The 20,452-nt window shown below is 42.4% G+C and overlaps 1 protein-coding gene across 3 annotated transcripts in view; it reads right to left on the bottom strand.

The window, feature by feature from the left end:
* SESTD1 (SEC14 and spectrin domain containing 1) overlaps positions 1–20,452 on the bottom strand; it is a 110,212-nt gene that overhangs the window by 89,154 nt on the left and 606 nt on the right. Inside the window, exon 1 of one of the 3 annotated variants that reach the window (XM_032783822.2) lies at positions 20,214–20,290. The exons of the other annotated variants lie outside the window; for them this stretch is intronic. The gene's annotated coding sequence lies outside the window, so the exon portion shown is untranslated. Of the gene's footprint in view, positions 1–20,213; positions 20,291–20,452 lie in introns of those variants that run through there. 3 annotated transcript variants of the gene reach the window in all.

The raw sequence follows: 20,452 nt of genomic DNA, 5'->3' as shown, positions 1-20,452 counted from the left end.
TTTGCAGGGAAGAGACAATGCTGTTTAAGGCAGAATTTGCTGTGGCTTTTCAGCACTTCTGGGATTAGTGAAGTCCCTTCTGGAGCATAAACAGGCCACTAAGCACACACTGGAACTGGAAGAGGTACAGGTTAAATAATGGTCAATAAGCAGAAGTTGAAGCCCAGAACAGAACTAAGAGAATGCCTAGATGAACAGTTATCCCCAATTAAATCCAAAAGAACATTTTCTGACTTGGTGTTCGTCAGAGCCAGCCTTTTATCATATTATACTGAGATGCCAGTTACTTGACCAGAGATCCATTTGCTGCAGTATTAAGAAAGGTGTGATCCCGCTTGGGGTACAATACAGCAAGATCTGGTAAGTATTCCTTCAGGAATGATGTGGCAACATCTGCAGCTTTGAAGGCATTTGATTTACGGAGGGGTCCAGGTGACCGGGCTCTGGATAATGTTATTTAACCAATGCCCATTCTTCAGTGGGGGCTAGCAGGGCAGGGGGAGAATACACGCTAAACTTCTTTCTGCTTGCAATTTTCAGGAGACACTGGAAACAAGATGGATTTGCTGCACTTGATGATAACGCACTGAGCCCACAAGAGGGCAAGAGAGCAGCAGGTGGATCAGAGCTGGGCTTCAGGCTGCAACAGTCAGCTTTGGATGGCTGCAGGGGAGGGGCATATTGTGGCACAAGCTAATGCCTTTCCTGCACTCCCTGATGGGAGAATCACATTAATCTAATGCAGAGGTCAGCAACCTTTCAGAAGTGGTGTGCTGAGTCTTCACTTATTCACTCTAAAGTTTCACACGCCACTAATACATTTTAGAAGGTCTCTTTTTATAAATCTATAATATAACACTAAACTATTGTTGTATGTAAAGTAAATAAGGTTTTAAAATGTTTAAGAAGCTTCATTTAAAAATTTAAATTAAAATGCAGAGCCCCCCCGGACTGGTGGCCAAGACCCAGGCAGTGTGAGTGCCACTGAAAATCAGCATATGTGCGGTCTTTGGCACACGTGCCATAGGCTGCCTACCCCTGATCTAATGTCTTGATTATTCATTTAATAGAGAACGATCTTGGAGTTTGTACCAGGATGAATTATAGTGTCAGAATTAAACAGGAACGTAGGATGGATTATCCACTAACGGCTGGGCACCAAACAAGGTTTGGTTAGAGATGTTTGCAAAGCAGGTATTTCAACTCTGCTAGTGTGGCTTTTTTTTTTTTTTTAAAACCAAACTTTCTCCTCTCCATTCCCCAAAGGACAATGTGTTTATCGATGCCCTTCTTTTGACGAACAAACCAACCCACATGCCAACAGCACACTTTTAGCAAAAGATCACTTGTTAAGGAGGGAGATTAAGTTCAGTAATTCTTCTAAAATTGCTGACCTACTGAACTCTTAAAAAAAAGTTGTTCCCTCTGTTGTAAGAAATTGGGCCTACAAATTTACTCTAGTGGTGAGTTCAACTGTAAAAAGTATGTAAAGATTCATAAGATAGCACAATAACCTATAACAAACGTTGATGTGAAAAGATATGAAAGGGAGACACAAATACTGAATTAGTCCAAACAAGAAAGCCTCCTAATATAAGCCAAGGACTGTATTCACATCCTGCATGGTAAACGAGAAGTGTGGAATCATAAATCGGTGCATCCAAACTGGTGTGTCAGAAAGTAGGCCTAACTGGTGGACAAAATAGTGAGGGGATGGGCTATTCCACCCCCTACCGTTCCCTTTGAGGGTCCTTAAAGAAAGAGATTTGGCAGTGGGGGGAGAGGAGGGAATTAGCTACTGGAGCAAACTTCACCATCATAGCTACCACCCCCACAATCTCCTGAACCCTAGAACTTTTGTCACACTCATCCGGAGAGATGTCCTGAGCAGACTGGGACCAAGATGACATCACCACCTCCACCAGGTCCTGTTGAATCCCAAATACCACCTGGGATGAAACAGGATTGGACTTCGACAGCAGCTCCAGCACATTTCAGCTAACTTCTCTTTTCCCCAAAAGGACAATTACCATCTTTGATGCCACCAAAGAGACTGTCAAACAAGGTAGGGGGCAGAAAGAGTTTCCTTCTAAAACATCTCTCCAGTTACAGGGAAAGGGAATACATGATGGTGTTAAAATGAAAGTGTTATTTAATACTTTACATAGCAAATGCTTTAATTGTTTTTCCTCCTTTTCTTTATCTTTAATAAAAGGTTAAAAACAATTTGTAATGGTGTTTTTGCCAGGGTAATAAGCAGGCTGAGGTCTCTGTAAACCAAACTCCAGTATTAAACAGTGTTAAGTAACTGTTTAATATTGGACAATAACTGGGTTATGTTAACACCGTTAGCCTCATACTCCATCTAAATTAAGACAACATTCTATACAAAAAAACAAAAGTAAGATGGATAATTTAAAAGTGCATCATTGTAGCTTTTAATTAAAAACAGAAAAGGGAATACTTTAAGCACAGAATACATCATGCACACGTCCGTAGCTCTGGATAACATTTATCCCAGAATCTTAAAGGAATTAGCTCTGACATGCTGACACATATTTCATAAGTGTTATGGAAAATTATAAAGAAACCAGAGGACTGATGAAATTCATATATGGGGGTGGGGGAAGAACAATTCTGGCAATGACTGATCAGTAAAACTAAATTTTAGTTCCTAATAAAATAAAGAAATTTGGATTGGAGAAGAAGGGAATGGATTAAAGACCTAAATGACAGTAGAACAATAAATGCTGACAAGAACTGGTTTATGAAATAATCATAATGTAACACTTTTCATCCAAAGATCCCGAAGTGCTTTACAAATACGTCACAACGCTCCTGGAATAGGAGGCAAGTATCATACCCCATTTTACAGATGGGGAAACTGAAGCACAGATTAGTTAAATGGACTTGCCCAAGGTCATACACCATGTCAAGTGACAGGACCAGGAACAGAACCTAGATCCCAACCTCTGATCTCCGCATCAAACCACATATCAGATTGCAAAACTAGGGACGAAGGACATATGGTATAGCTAAAGAGCATCACAAAACTAATTCAAAATTACTTGGATATGAATCATATGAGCATTGTCATATTGACAAAAGGCTGTCTGAAAGACCATAAACAAAAGTACTATCAAAAAGCAACGTACTAAATTGTTTGGAGGTTCCCAGAGAGATGTGACACAGGTCTGCATTAGGCCCTGATTTAGCATTTTCATTTAAAACACAAAAATATTAACTGGGAAGTGCTGCAAATACCTTAAAAAATGCAACAGGACAGAAAGATTAGAAAACAACTACTAAATAAAATTCAGCCTGGAAAAAAACACTAAGCTTATACCTCTAGTTAAAATGTCTGTTAAAACAGAGACAATTCATGAGGGAGATACTTGGAAAGCAGCACTGCTGAAAGAAGCCTAGAGGAGACAGTGAACAAATTAGATATGAGCTGACAGTGTGATAAAGTGCAAAAATGATTTTTGGATGCAGATAAAAGAGTCTTCAATCACAGACCAAGAGTAAACAGTCTATTTCCATACTATTTCTAGGCTCTGATGAGACTGTATTTAGAACACTACATACTGTCCAGGACAATTCAGTCCTAAAAAAACATTTTAAAGTTGTAGAAAAGATAAGAAGCTGCAGAATTTGGCTTATGAAAAAATCATATTCCATTATCTAAACATCTTGAGCACTGTGCAATATTGTAATAATAAAATAAAAACAAGTGTCCAAAAAGCCAGACACTCTTTAAAACAAAAGAAAGTTAGTTTAAAAAAAAAAGAAAGAAAGAAAAGCAACAGCCCTAAAAAGAAGAGGGAGAACCCAGAGGAAACACCCTCCCCCCCAAAACTGGCATCAGTTAGCTGACCTGAAGACAGCTGCAGTCAGGTTCCCTTTAGCCCTATACTCTTGTTCCTAACCCACCCAACAGAAATTTCTGCACAGAAGCAACAACAAATTGGGCAAACTCAGCTTAGAAGAGAATTAAGGTATAATCACTCAAGTGCTTCAGGGTTAAATCATTAAGTGCATTATAAACTAACAGTAATGTCTTGATGTTTCAGAACATTAAATTATTCCCTCATCCCATTCCAAGAGAGGAAATATTACTGCAGGGCAACACCCCAGCTGTAGTTATGGTTCAGACCAGGTTTCTATTTAAAGCTTGACTCTTCCAAGTGCACCAAAAACTATACAGTTACTCGGATTGCCTTGAAATCTGGTGTGCCTCATGGGTATGCAGAGTTCTCTTAGTGATCTAAATTGGGAGCCATTTGACCACGTGGTTCCTGAGATATAGGCTCTGGAAAAAAATGGTTTTTCTTAAAAGTTGAGAGATTCTGCCAACCTATTTTTGGTCATAGAGATCAAACAAGGGCTCAGATCATTGCACTAAGATGCCCAGTACTCAAGGGTTACCCCATAGAGTGCCTGCCACTCACTAGTTCTTTAGGGGAAATCAAATTAACAGATTATTTCAAAAATATTTTGCTTTTCCAGTTTGGCTAGTTGCAAGACCCATGCATTAATTCTCATGCCAAATTTATTATACTGAGCATGCATGGACAGAAGAATTAACAGGACTGATAGCCTTCAAATTTTCATGCCAGCTAGAGAGCCAAGGAAATAAGCAGGAGTCCTATGAACCTGACCCACTCAGCCAGTGTCAGTCTGAGTCCCACCTGGGGCAGAAACCTGGAAATGGCTGGGATACATTTTTGTTAAAACCTCTCTCTATTGAGGGAAAGTAATCGCAGGATGTTTGTTTTTTTAAACTGATATGTGAATGCTTGTTGGCAGGATAAGGGCATTTTATGGGATGGAGGAGTGGAGGGAATGGGGATAGGTGGTAGGGGAGGTGAGGGGGGCTGGCAGGCTCAGGTGCTGGGAAAGGGACATGGGTGAGAGTGGCAGGACAGGGGGAAGAATAGGAGCAGGGTCACCTGTCGGCCCACATTCTTTCTGTGTGTACGCACCAATATATGGGTTGTCTGAGCCCCCACTCCTTACCCCCTCCCTTGTAAGCTGGGATCTAGGGGATGTGAGAGTCCCGCTTTCTACCCCCATGTGTGTGCCAGGGTCTGGGAAGCCCCTGCCCAACCATAGTGATATGATTCTTTCCCATCTCCCTTCCCATGAAAGCCACTTTCCGAGGGGTTTGCTTTTCAGGTGGTGTTTGAGCCCTGCTCCCTGCCTCCCCCCCCAATGTTTGCCAGAATCTGGGAGGCCCTGATTATCTATGGGGATCTGATCCCTCCATCCCTCTCTCCCTCATGTGAGCCAAGTTGGGGGGGTGGCGGATTGCTGTTTGGGGATTGTCTGAGCCCCTTTCCTTACCCCTCCCATCTGAGCCAGGATCTGGGGGAGACCTGACTCTCCAGGTGGGAATCTTAGAACACATATGCTCAGCGCACACACTAAGAACACACTGCTGGCACTGAGTGAGTGGCTGAGAACAAGTATGCTTGACACATATCAGATGAGAGTAGGGTGACCAGACATCCCGATAAAATCAAGACTGTCCCAATTTTCAGGAGTTTGTCCCGCATCCTGACCAGAGTACGATTGGGATGCTATTTGTCCCGATATTTTGTTTCCTGGTCTTTGGCGGCAATTCGGCAGAGAGTCCTTCAGTCGCGGATGGTCTTCAGCAGTATTTCAGCATGGGGTGCTTCTGTCTTTGGCGGCAAGGTTTATTACCTGCCGCTGAAATACCACCGAAGACTGTCCACGACTGAAGTGCTTTCTGCCAAATTGCCGCCAAACTCCCAGACAAGTGAGTGTAAAAAAAAACAAAAAACAAAAACACACACCAAATCCCACCCACCCCCGAAGCGGTCCCAATATTTTCCCCTTAACATCTGATCACCCTAGATGGGAGTTTCCATCACTGTGTGGAGGGAGGGAAGGCTAGCAAGAGGACACCCACTGATATGAATGGAGACATTCACATGCCTCAGAGGCATTGTTTTAGGTGGTATTCATAACCATGTGGTATTCTTTTTCATGGGAGAACATCACACTGAGGTGAATGGCCACTTAACATCTTTCTTCGCCTGCAACTTTGAAATCTGAAATCTACCCTAGGTAGAAATCTGAGATTCTTTCCCAAATGTTTACAGTTCAATCCACCTCTCTCAAGGTTGTTGAGGTTGGAGAAACGCAATCTGAGCACAGCAGAATATTCAGAACATGCTGAAACTATTTTTGACAAGAAAATAAGTTACACATGCAAATGCTCACTGGAAGGGGACAGGTGATTAGAGGTGCAAAACTAGAGGGTAATAGGGGAGGAGGGGTTTGGGTCTGCTAGGAGAGATAGGGGTATTATGGAGCGGGGGATGAATGGGTGATAGGAGAGGGAAGGGGGGCTGCGAGGCTCAGAGGAGGGGAGAAAACAGGAGGGAGTGGAGAGCAAGTTAGGGTGGGGGGGGCTGTCAGCCCTGAATTCTCCCCTTCCGTGTGTGTGATGCAATCTGAATGACACTTTTGTGTCCGAGCCACTTTCCCTGCCCATGCAACTTTAACTCTGCCCTCTTTGGGCAATGCCCCACAATGCCAACACATACACACGCACTCTGTGTTTTTGCTTTATGGACAGACAGTACATGCACTCGCCCAACACTCAAAACACTGATCTTACTTCCCTGACAGAACACTCCAGCTGTGAAACTTGAACCATTTCATAGCTCTCTGCAACGCTTTCACATAGGATACTGCCTAAACCTATACTTTCCCCTACCCATTGTTATATCCACAGACTGCTTGCGTAGTCCAGCTTACCATTGACAATATCCATGGCAAGAGGATCCCAGTGCCCTGATACTAATACAACCTACACAATTCTGTACTGAAATGACGCAGACTGAAATCTCAAAAGGTACACATATACCTGGTTCCTTTGATAACACACGTGATAGGGATCACCTCCTATCACAATCACAGCCCTTCCAAACTACTCCAGCTTATTCCTCCACCGAACAACACAGCTACACTTAACACAGTAAAGGTAGCTGGAATTCATGCAGATAATTCCCAGTGGCTGTTGGCAGGTCTAGGGGTGTGGAGCTGAGGCTGCCTGGGTGTTTACCTTACTATCGTATTTCCTGATTTTCAGACGTTTGAGTTTTGCTGAACTCAACATTCTGGAACAGCATGAGCTATCACTAGACAAATTAATTAACTGATTTTTGGGGTGGGGGTATTTAATGGTTTTCTGGTTAAGGCACAGAACTAGAAGTCCGAAAAACTGGTTTCTATTTATGGTTCCTCTTCAACCTCCCCATCTGTAAAATGGGGATGTTCTACTTTACTTCCCTATTTCATAGGAGTATGTGAAATTTAATTCATTAATGTTTTTTGAGGCATTAAGACTATGAAAGAGTGCCACAGAAATGCTGACAAGTTACCAAGAAGGGGGACAACTAAATCCAAAGCTGTTGTAGCTTATGAATATAAGCAGAAATAATTTATAATAGTACAGATAACAATACCCATTCTGCAATATTACGGAAAAAATTGTCTTGTACGTGGAGAGAAATCCAGACCAACTCCTGAAATCTCAACCTGTTTCATAACCAGCTGTTTCATTCTCTGAATGTCAGAAGTATATAAACCACCATTAGAGTTCCTCAAGATGCTATCCTCAACCCAGACGGTATTACTTCAGTCTTATCCTGGATCAGCTTAAATCAGCAATCCCTGATTCAAATTGAAACATCTGCCATAAAATGAAACAGCTGGAGACTGTGCGCACACACACACAAAAAAAGTAAAGAGGCAGTGAGCCAAGTATCAGCAGCATACTGGAGGTACCATAGTCCATATCCTCCAAAACAATTGGGAGGGAGGCAAATGACACCCCAGTAGTGATTTTTACCAGTGTGTAGACTAAAGAGCAGTAGTAGAACTCCCACTGCTTTAGTCACTTAACTTGATTCAAAGTACTCAAGATATACAGCTTTGGAAAGGGGATAAACAGGATAACAGAAGAAGGTCTGAATATGATTGGGGACATGCTTCTCAAGTTATAACATGCATAGGAACAAAAAAGGAAAACTGCAAGTGTAAGAGCAGTTAAATCAGCCCATTGGCTCATCATTTATAACCTAAGAGCAAACAAAAATTGTTTGATTTAATAGATTTTTTTAAGGAATAAAAGTTCAAAGTAAGATGAACATAAATGTTAGTGTGCAACTGAAGATGCCCAAAATGAATATTTTTACTATCAACATTGGGTGTGTGCCGGCAAGAGGAGAACAGAGTCTTCATCCTTTAAAACCAATTGCTCAAAGGTTTTAACTCCACATATTTAATCATGGTTTATCTTGTTTAAAACTGCTTTGTTCAATTCTAAACTGATTATATATTGAGGAAAAATACTAATTGAAAGAGAGCATACTGAACTTTTACATCATGCCTTTTTACCTCACAGCCGTTTTAATTCTTACCAAAGGATTAAGCAAACAAAAATGATAGACCTTGTAAATTTCAGCAGTGTGCAAGATTATTTAAGTTTAAACCAAATGCAATATATCATATACATTCTGTTGTGTACACACTAATACAACAACTCCTCATTGAGCAAGCTGGGCAATTTTAAATGAATTTGGGGGAACATAAGAGTTTGCAACTAAACTTTCATCCAGAAAGGTTTCTCATGTCTAGGATGGAACCTCTGGTCAAAACTAAGAGAGCACACACCAGCCCAGAACAGCCAAGAGGCTGGTGGGATTGGCAAGCATCTGGGATGTGGGAGACCACATTCAAGTCCCTACTCAGAATAGCCAAATCTGACAGGAGTAAGCCTCTGTCTGCTTTTTCTATGAAAGGTCATGTTTGTATCCCAGGACAAGACAAGAACATTTTTGAAATATCAAAAGTTTTCACAGGACAGGAAAACCATTTGCAACTCAGCTGTACTCTTGACAAAACATATATGAAGGGACTGAAAACTGTACCCAACATCCATTAGCTGAAGGATTAAACCAATTTGCTAGGCTAAATCACACCAGAGCCCCAAACCATACCCCTGCCAAACTTATGCTTAGCAGCAATGCTGTTTGGACACCCAAGCGCAAGTGCATGAATTAGGAGCATGGTGTGTCTCATGCCCTCCACCTTCTACCCCATCCTCTTTCTTCATGCTGAATACTCCTTGGTTCACTCTTCTTCCTCCTCCTCCCATGAACCTTTCCCTCTTCCCCTCACCTCCATACTGCACATTCATTATCTCCTCTCTACCGCTTGCTTTGCCTCTTCCATTCTCTCCCCCTCAATGTTGGAGAAAGAGAAAGTGAAAGGGATAGAAAGTGGTGAAGATAAATGTGGGGCAGGATGAGGAATAGGGAGAGAGACAGACAGACAATGGAGAGGGAATTACTGAATGAGGGAGCAAATGGAACTGGACATTTTAAATTTCAGCTCAGTTATTCATTTCACAGAGTGGGAGGGAGACAAAGACTGGAGGAACAGAGACCGTAAGAGTCCCCTCCCTCAGTTGGTAACGGCAGTCATAGGGCAGGAGGGAAGAGGAGGAGAGTGCTGGAGTTAGGGTGACCAGATGTCCCAATTTTATAAGGACAGTCCCGATATTTGGGGTTTTTTCTTATATAGGCTCCTATTAACCCCCCGCCCTCTGTCCCGATTTTTCACACTTGCTGTCTGGTAAGCCTAGCTGGAGTCCTGTCCCCCTGCTGGGTACAGGAGCATAAGGAAGAGCGGTTAGCCACAGAGTATCTTTCCTCATTTGAAGAAGGGGGGGGGGGGGAAGGTAAAAAGTAACAACTCTAGCAGTTCCACTCCACTCCCTTCCTCTCTCCAGCCCCATTTGGGGAGGGGGGGAAGGTTGGGAGGGGAAAAGCCACAAGACATTGGGTCAGATTGAGCTCTGAATGTAATAAACTAAGGGAAGGTCCAAGCAAGGAAGAAAACTCTACAGTCTTAATATTAACACAACTTCTCATTTCTATAGTGCTTTATATTTTCAGAGCATTGTGCAGACAATCAACCTTCACAACACCTAGTGAGGTAGGTGGATATGAATTATCCCTATTTTACTTATGAGAAAACAGATGGAAATGAAGTGATTTGGTGACGGCCACACTGCAGGTTAGTGGCAAAGGCAGTATTAGAATTTAGGGTTACCTGACTCCTAACTCTATGTTCAGTCCTACAAACTGCACTGCCTTCCAAGGCTACAGAATTTCTGCCCAGTCATTCTAATGGGCATTAGACTCCCTATATTGTGGGCAGAGCCCTCCAAACCCCCAGGCACCCTAAAATCCACAGAAAAATCCAACAAATCTTTGGGTATGAAGAGAGGCCAGCTGGGTCAAATCTACACATCTATTTTTTGACAGGGCAGTTTATATAAGAAAATGCTGAAAGAATTAGCTCTTATATGAGGATATGTCTGACTTCATCAGGTGATAGTGCCATAGAGAGCAGCTCTCATCCAGCTTCGCTCCTAGAGCTTATACACAGAGGGAACAGGAACGATGCTGCATTGACTTAACCCCACTCCACGTAAGATTAGTGAAGCAAGGCTATCCAATCCTTTTGGCCTCAAGGCCAAGCATATAGTAGCAAAAGAGATCAAAAGAACCACAATCAATAATTTAGGAGGGACTTGCTGTCTTGTTCAGGCAATGCTAAGGGAGGAGAAACCATTTGTAATTCCCCTAATAGAGATTCTCCCAGCCCTGCAGGAATAGTTCATTTCTACATTTCCCTCTGAGAACCCAGGTCATAGGTGACATATGGTCCCTTGGACACAGAGTTGCCAGCTGGTGTAAATGACAGCAGCCTCCAGACTATTCTAGTCAGGGTTGAGAATCTAGCAGGAAATCATCGGGCATGACCTAGGGAGAACATTTTCAGTTGATAATCAAGTGCATATTTTCTTCCTAACACCATCACCCTTGAGGACTGCAGGTTTGACACCCCTGGACTAGTATAATAATCAAATTATAAAGTGACTCAAGACGCAGCTGTCACTATAAGAGACCCAACTGGTACAGGACTATTCACTCCTGCCCTCACTTTATTTAAGATGGTCAATATCCAGAAAGAAGGATGGGTAGAAAGCCATTGCTCAGGGAAAACAGCCATAAAGGAAAAAAAGGGACTATGCAATAAACAGACAAGTAGATAAAAGGTCAGTGGTGGTACATGGCAAGAATACCTCAGTGTTCAAACATTCCCCCCAAACCTCCCTCCCCCCAAAAAGATTTTGTAGGGAAAAAACCTTAAGAACAAGAACTGATAAGTTTATTGATATTGTTTTCAGTATTCTGAATTTCACTTTCTTCACCACTTGTCTGCCTTGAAATAGGATCTTTATGTATTTTGATAAAGAGAGATTTGAAGTTTGTCTAGTTTTTCTATATCCTTTATTGACAAACTGCATTGTAATGTCTTACATGAATACTTGTCATAAACAGATGGTTAAGGGTTAATGTCTCTTTTACCTGTAAAGGGTTAAGAAGCTCAGTGAACCTGGCTGACACGTGACCAGAGGACAATGGGGATCAAGATACTTCAAATCTTGTGAGGAAGTCTTCTGTTCGTGCTGTTTGTTTTGTTCGTTGTTCGCTCTGGGGTTAAGAAGGACCAGACATACACCCAGGTGTTCCCAATCTTTCTGAATCAGTCTTCATGTTTCAAAATTGTAAGTATAGCCAGGCAAGGGATAGTCCTATCTTGTTTGTTTTCTTAACTTGTGAACGTGTCTTTTGCTGGAAGGATTTTTACCTCTGTTGCTGTAACTTTGAATCTCAGGCTTGGGGGGGGGGGGGAGTCCCTCTACGCTAATGAATTTGAGTACCCTGTAAGTATCTCCATCCTGATTTTTCAGAGATAATTTTTACCTTTCCTTCTTTAATTAAAATCTTTCTTTTTAGAAACCTGATTGATTTTCCTTGTTTGGAATCCAAGGGATTGAGTCTAAACTCACCATGGATTGGTGGGGGAAAAGGAAGGGAATGGTTAATTCTCTTTGTTTTAAGATCCAAGGATTTGGATCTGTGTAGCTCCTGAGGCAACCCAGGAGGGGAAAGTCTGGGAGGAAAAGAGGGGGGATGGTTTATTTTCCTTGTTTTAAGACCCAAGGTTGGGTCTTGGGTTCCCCAGGGAAGGTTTGGGGGGAACAGGAAGTGTGCCAAACACTATATTTTTGGCTGGTGGCAGCGTACCAAATTTAAGCTAGTAATTAAGCTGAAAAGTAATCATGCAGGCCCCACTTTTTGGATGCTAAAGTTCAAAGTGGGGAAAAACCCTTGACAATACTCTTGAATCAAAAGACATCCCTCCATCTCTTAAATATATTATGCAACCTTTAATATCTAGGGAGCTCTCTCTAACAAAGGTATTAACATATAATAAATATCTGATATTGAACTAAAAAGATGGAACATTACAACAAAAGCTCATTGTCCTCTTTCCCCTTCCTCTACCTCAGTGGTTCTCAGCTAGGGGTACACTTGCCCTTGGGGGTACACACAGGACTTCCAAGGGTACATTAACTCATCTAGATATTTCCCTAATTTTACAACAGGCCACATAAAAAACACTAGCAAAGTCAGTACAAAAGAAAATTTCAACCAGATGACAACATGTTTATTACTGCTCTATAAATGATACACTGAAATGTAAGTATAATATTTATATTCCAATCTATTTATTTTATAATTACAAGGTAAAAATTAGAAAATAAGCAATTTTTCACTAATATGTGCTGTGACTTCTCATATTTTTATGTCTGATTTTGTAAGCAAGTAGTTTTAAGTGAGGTGAAACTTGAGGGTACACAAGACAAATCAGACTCCTGAAAAGGGTGCAATAATCTGGAAAGGTTGAGAGCCACTGCTCTACCTGATGAAGGTGGAAGTTGGGGTTCCCTTATCTATATATCTCCTTCTGCTGGATGGGACCCCTATTCAACTATTCCTCCTCACTTAAAATCCATTAGCTTCTTTTCCTCTCTATCCGCTTCACGAGGGGGAGGAACTCTATGATTACTGATCCATTGGTCTGTTTTTCCTACATCCCTCATGCGGTCCAATATACAAGCCCCAAATACTGCTATTATGATTGGTATCCCCCTTGTCTTGCTGGAGAGTCAGCTAGAGGACCACAGCACAGGCCACATGTACAGATCTTCCCAGACCCACATGCAGTTCCAGAGTCATGGGATGACTATCCATCAACTGTAGAGTAAGAGGCTACATTCTCCTTTTAAGTATTTCTTCACACAACACACAGTCAACCTTTGGAACTCCTTGCCAGAGGATGCTGTGAAAGCCAAGACCATAACAGGGTTCAAAAAAGAAGTAGATAAGTTCATGGAGGACAGGTCCATCAATGGCTACTAGCCAGGATGGGCAGCGATGGTGTCCCTAGCCTCTGTTTGTCAGAAGCTGGGAATGAGCAACAGGGAATGGATCACTTGATGATTACCTATTCTATTCATTCTTTCTGGGGCACCTGGCACTGGCCACTGTTGGAAGACAGGATACTGGGCTAGATGGACCTTTGTTCTGACCCAGTAGGGCCATACTTATATTTTCCCCACCAATCAACCAATAAAAAAAAGTGTGCTAAGATATGGCACTGCATTTCTAAATCTTTCAGGAGCAGATCTAAAACAAACGCTATGATGAAAGAACAGACTATGATGAAGAGATAGCACCTAAACCTTTAATTTCCCTTCTTCTATGGCTGAGGGTTGTCAGAAAGTATTTTGTAAAGCTGCTGAATAACAATAGGCAGTGTGAGAGAAGAGACAGAGTAGATGATTCCAAACCATAAGCAGCTGGGGAAAAAAAAATACATCCAGAGAAACAGCTGTACTGCTGGCAGTGTGGAGAAACTTAAGTATAAACACGCTCTAGGGTTTGAGATTAGAACTTGGCATTCATTTTGTGAAAGTGATAGAGGAAAACAAGCTAGCTTTAAGACCGCATGATAATATACAAGACTGGCTTAGGTTAAAATGAAAATTAGTATGTTGGTCTCAACCAAGGCCCTGAAACATTTCCATATGATCTGTATGGCCCAGTGACACTACTGAAAATTATATTATTTTGTTCCCATATACTCTGCAGTGGTACTAGAGAAGGGTGTCTGTGTATGTATATATTTAATTAATTTTCTAAATCAAAACTTATATATTTGGGTTCCTATTGTTACCATGATGTCCACATCAGAAATGCTTAACATTTAAGATAATGAAGCCGAGCAGAAGCTAGAGATGAGACAAAGAATGAAATTCTGCCTCCTTGACTAACAAAAAAAAAAAAAAAAACCTCTTACCTAAACAACTGTATTTCTGATACCCTGTGAACAGTCTTTCAACATGCAAAATTCAAGAGAAAGCTTTCATCTGAACTTTGTAATACCCTCAAGGGCCTTCTGTACTTTTAAAATCTTTTTCTGGGAGTAGTCTGCTTTTGATGCATGAGATGGAAGATATGCATAATAATCCTCCACATACAAGAGAACAAAAAACTCTATTAATTATAAACACAGAGGAAGGATGGTCTAGCCATTAAGGCATTAGTCTAGGAACTGGAAGACAAGAGTTCAAGTCCCTGCTCTGCCAAAGACTTGCTGTGTGATCTTGGGCAAGTCAGTCTCTGTGCCTCAATTCCCCACATGTAAAATGGGAATAAGTAGTACTGCCCCTCCTCATAGAGGTGTTGAAAGCATACATATATTGATGCTTGTGAGGTTCTCAGATACTGTGGTGATAGGGACCATAGAAGTACCTTAGATTGACCTGGTTGACGTGCAGTTTGTCCACACTAAACATGCAAATGAAATGAATCTTACAGTGTTTATGCACAAATGGCTTATACCTCCGATATATTTGTAACCGAAAAAATTTTGAAAACAGAATCAAGTTCACTAGATTTTATGTTGCCACATAAAATAATAAGTATTTGAGCAGCTACTTAAAAAAAAAAAAAATCTTGTAAGATAGGTCACTTCTATAAACTGCATGATGTGCTTGTTTTCTTTAATTTTCTGTACCCTTCCTATGCCTCTGATCACAGAGCCAATCAATAAGCAGCAACAAACTGGCCAGAATAGATAACACAAACCACACCCACCCTGTACAACCTGAACAATCACTGCAGTAACGATTCAGTGTCAAAAAAAAAAAAAAAAAAATTGACCAAAAGTTATTTGCCTTGCTGCAGGCTTTGGAACTTAGTAAACTCAGGCCAAGAAGACTGCTATATTGAGCAAGTTCTACAGAGATAACATATCTTTCTACTGACAATATCCTCCCTCAAGCCCTCAAGGTAGTACATCTGAGAACTGTCAGCAAAATCATATCAGGGGACCTTAGCCATCAAGATGATGCATAGGGAAAGAGGCGGCTCTAGTGTAGCCATACCTCACAGCATAGGGCTCCGCGGATTAAAAATCAACATTTTCAAGAAAACCAGGGATAAAAAAAGAGAGAAAGCAGTGCATATCATCTCACCTGTGTGATGTGTTCATGCCAATTCATTCCATTAAGGAGGGCCACTTCTTTCCCAAATTCAACCCTGCATATCACTACTATGCCAAGAATACCCTAATCTATTAAGAGAAAATCCAACTACTCACTTCATTCCCCAAACATTTTCTCACTTTTTGCCTTATTTTCTCTGTTCAACTCTCAGTTCCACTGCGCCTTCAACTCAATGCATTCAAAACAGACCACCACCACCTCTGGCTCAACACCAACTCCACATTCATCCTACTGCCATGAACCCAAGACTTTAACTCTGGTGGGCAACCTGCAGCCCATCAGGGTAATCTGCTGGTGGGCCACCAGACAGTTTGTTTACATTTGCATGGCCGCCCACAGCTCCCAATGGCTGTGGTTCACTGTTCCCAGCCAATGGGAGCTGCGGGAAGCGGCACGGGCCATAGGGACGTGCTGGCTGATGCTTCCCATGGCTCCCATTGGGAGGGAATGGTGAACCGCAGCCACTGGGAGCTGCGGGCAGCCATGCAAATGTAAACAAACTGTCTGGCAGCCTGCCAGCGGATTACTCTGATTGGCCGCATGCTGTCTACGGGCCGCAAGTTACCCACCACTGGTTTAACTTGACTCTGATTTCTCATTTGCCTCCTAACTCTCCTAGGCCTATAAATCCACCTATCGCTTCTGCAGCACTCTTACATCAATCACTGTTTCAGTCACTCATCTACCAATTCATACCTTCATCTCCTCTTGTCTTAACGACTGTTATTTCCCTTTTTATGGATTCCTTAGGTCCCAATGTTCCAAACATCAAACTTCTCCATAATGCAGCAACTCATCTACTCTGACAGAAACAGGAAAACAGCATCCCATATTCATCTACTCTCGCTTCCTTGTCCACTTTAGAATCCAGTATAAGTTTCTCCTCACTTCAAAGTCTTCCATAGACTTGCTTCTAATTTAGTCTATAGAGTGGACAGTTTCAACACCAGACTCTTATTTGCAGCTCCCTATCTCCACGTCTAAGCACAGGTTAACCCACACCTTTCCCTTCTGAAACAGTCTTCTTGCTTCTCTCCATGCATCTCCCTGATGCTTTTCAAATCCTCTCCCCTGCACTCCCCATATCAACTTCCTCTCTAGTAAAATTCACAAACCTCCCATCCTATTTTCTCTGTATTCATTCACCCTCTGTCCTAAAATATTTTAAGATACTTCAGTACCAGGATTAGATACCATAACCATCATTGTATTCACATGTATAGGAGAGACTAATCACTAACAGCACCATTTTGGGAAACTTTTCTATGACGGTCTATCAACTAAGATGTTAAACTGAACTATACAATGTACACTACATATCTGAAGTTTGGTTTTTAAAAATGCCACTCTTTGAAAATATGTTCCACAAAACTCAAGAACCTGTAGACCCAATAAAACCTTTATAAGGAAGTTCTGAATTGCAGTCGAGATACCTTTCTTAACTCTCCGGCTACACCCATTGCCTGGATATATTCTGATGCCCTGTATTCTAACATGGGTGGGAACTACACAAGTTTTGAATGAAGATTTTAATTTTCAAATTTCTGAATCAAACTATGGATATTACATTACTACTTACTATACGTGCTGCAGTATCCAGGTGCAATGAGATGTATTAAGGATGTAGGTTTGAGCTTTTACTCAGAACTTCTGTGGATTTAAATGAAAGTTTAATTTGAACATACTTTTTTAGTAGCTTTTAATATACATTATCATTCAGAAACCTTGTTACAAGGATTTATATAATGTCACAACTTACACAATGGGAGGGGGAAAAGTTTCTATTATATATTCATACACGTTTAAATCAGAGATTTAAGTTGACTGTGGGATTGTAGGAATCGCATGTTTTGTATCAAAACATATGGTAGAAATCAGCATTGGTTACAGTTAACAGGCTATGCTCCTGAGGCAGCACAGGAAGCAGTGGGAAAGCAATGAGAACGACAGTTCTTGTAGTATATTTTCAGCTAGAGGTGATCCACAGAGAGCATGAAATTTGATCGCCTCAAAAGAAAATAGCAAAGCAAAGGGGAAAACAGTGTAGGGAAGAAAAGAGAAGAGATATGACTATAAACTGGACCAGTCATTACCTTAAAAGAAACTTGATTATTACAAATTCCACTCGAGATTTATGTTAGAACACAAGGCATCAGAAGATACTGCCTTCAAATAAAAAAATAAATCTTTGACAAATACTTCAATATAAGGGATAGTGTCTTATGGTGGTGGTGGAGTACCCTCACATGCACAGAAAGAAAGAAAAGGCATGGATTTGTATTTGTCATACACACAAGGCCAGTGATTAATCTAAATAAGCTCCTTAAGTTTCTCACACACCCAAATGCAACATCAACTTCTCTCACAGCAAGGCTTGAAAAGAAATTTACTGGACACTTTCTAGTCAGATGACTAAGGCAGATGCAGGGAATGCAAGTACACACTTCTACAGATCCAGGGGCAGCAACAATGCCCCCACCTAAGCTGCTCAAAAAAAAAAAAAAAAAAAAAAAAAAAAAGGGGTGGATGGTGGGATTCCTAGGACAGTGCTGGTTTTGGGCCCTGCTCAGAGGCTCTACCTATTCTATCTGAATCTAGCTGATAAATATGTAGGTTTCCCCAGACTACTTTTTGCAGCTGAGAGGGAAAAGTTTTCCTCCCTCTCCCCTACCCTGAAGACTCCTGACTATTGTGTGAGGATTGTGTTGTGGTTCTCTATACTGTTTTTTGGCTCCCCTTTCCAAATAATATCTCCAGTGCTCTCCCTGCTGCTGCTCATAGCTCTCCCAAACAGTAGCTAGCTGACATTGACCTGCTTCTTGTCTATTTCACTGAGACTCCCAAGAACTGAACAACAATGAAACTAGCTTTCACTCTACTTCCCCTATTTAGGAAAGTTTTTCCCTGCAGCAAAGGCAGGTACTGGAACACCCTGTCTACAGCCTCAGGAAGACAGCATCACTTTGGTTCATGCAATGAAGGTTATCTCACAACTATTTGGAATCAAAAGCTTCATTTTCTTAAATGAAACTTTTGATTCAGTAAGAAATGATGACATAGGCCAACCCAGTCTTCAGAGAAAGCTTCCTACTTGTACTGTAACACATACAGCCAGAATGTTCGGATTTCCAAGATTGTGATCAATATTTTTTTTTGCAAGCTAGCTGGCAAGGGCTGTTTTATGTGATTCTGCAGGAGACAGTACATTGCAATAGAGATCTCATTCTCTGTAGGATTCTGCAGACTCTGCACATCCATCACTGCAGAGAAATTTTATGTTCCAGCTGTCTACAGTTCTTTTTTTCCCTCTCATGGTTGACACCTTCATTCCTGAATTAGGCCTCTCCAACCAAACTTCTGTCTGTTTCACCCTGAGGTCACCCTTCCCACCCCATTTCCCCTCCCTTTTTTCTTCTCACAATGAAGACTGCTCAGGGTTGACAATGCCAGCCAGTTAGGAACTAGAAAATAAATTGTTCAGTTTAAAAGGAGAGTCCTCACTAGGGTGTCAGACAAGCAACATGGCTTTGCCTGTGGAGTTGCTGCTCTCATACACAATAATGGTATACATTGTTGCATTACATTTAAGATGTATAGCAAACAAGAAGGGGGAAGGGAAATAAATATTCATTAAATCATAATGTTAATTAATTTAGTCACATTTTAAAGCGAAGAAAGTCAACATTTCACCTTTGCAGATATCATTAGGACACTTGCATTTTTAGGACTGCAATCAGTGCAATGACCAATTGTATTTTCTTAAGAGTTGGGGAGGAGAGATGACAAAAGAGCTGACAAAATTGCCCACTGACTCAGTCTTGTGCCATTTCATGGGTCCACATGAGCAATACCAAATTTTTGCTCATTTATAAAAAGAGGGTTGTGCTTCAGTGATTGTCTCCATTCATAAGATTGCCACCAAAGTGCTTTCTCCGGGCACACACAATACTCGGAAGAGAGTGCTTTAGAATATGTCCTTCCAACACATTTCTGGCTAACAGCCTCTCTATAAACCTCTCAATGGGCAGCACAATGCAGTACAATCAGAAAGGGGGAAGAGGCGAAACTGCAAAACAATGGACCTGTCAAAATCAAAGAAATGGCAACCATAGCTCCTGGTTTAGCTTCCAGAAGCCAGCAAGATGGGATGCCAAGGCACTGACCCCACAGTGATTGTTCCAAGACCAGCAGAGCCTCCTCATTACACTTTTACCAACAGCTGTACAGATCAGGCACTGTGAAAAACCCCCATAATAAACCAAACATCTCTGCCTCCCAGGATGCTGGCGCCTTTCCTCCGGAGCCTTGTCTCTCCCCAAAGACCCTTCCCTCTGCCCAAACCACCATCTTTTCCCCTTGCAAAGTCTACCCGGCAGTGGCAGGGGTACAACGCCGTGCGGCGCACACAGCAGCATGGGCCGGGGAGGAGAAAGGCGCCGGGTGCTCGAGCAAAGCAGCGGGTCCCCCCGCAGCCGCCTCGGTGCGTGACAACACAAAGGACGGCGGCCGCAGTCCCGGGGGAGCCCGCGCAGCACAGGGCGCCTCCCCGAGCCCCCCGGCCAGGCACAAACCCCCCAGTCCTCGAACCTGTGGCGGGGATTGAGCACCCGGGGGTGGAGGGGGGGCGCTGCTAGGGCTCGTCACCCCTCGGGGCGGGGGGGGTTCAAAAACACCCAGGTACCTGGGACCCTCTCGCCGGCTCCCGAGAGAAGCGGCTGGGAGCCTGGGCAGGGGACCCCGCAATCGCTGCCCCCGCCCATAGCGAGCAGAGTTACTCGGCTGGTGGAGCACGTCCCCCCGGGAGAAGGGAGCCCAGCCCCGCCGCCTCAGCCCGGGGAACAAAGCCCAGTCAGGCCGCAGGGCCTGCTCTCCTCCCCGCCCCACCCCCGCCAGCCCGCCGTGACCCCATTCCAACCCCTT

This window comes from Chelonoidis abingdonii, chromosome 10 (genome assembly GCF_003597395.2).
Source record: "Chelonoidis abingdonii isolate Lonesome George chromosome 10, CheloAbing_2.0, whole genome shotgun sequence".
Taxonomy (NCBI): domain Eukaryota; kingdom Metazoa; phylum Chordata; order Testudines; family Testudinidae; genus Chelonoidis; species Chelonoidis abingdonii.
The sequence above is the reverse complement of the archived record's forward strand: the minus strand, read 5'-3'. Positions and strand labels throughout refer to the sequence as shown.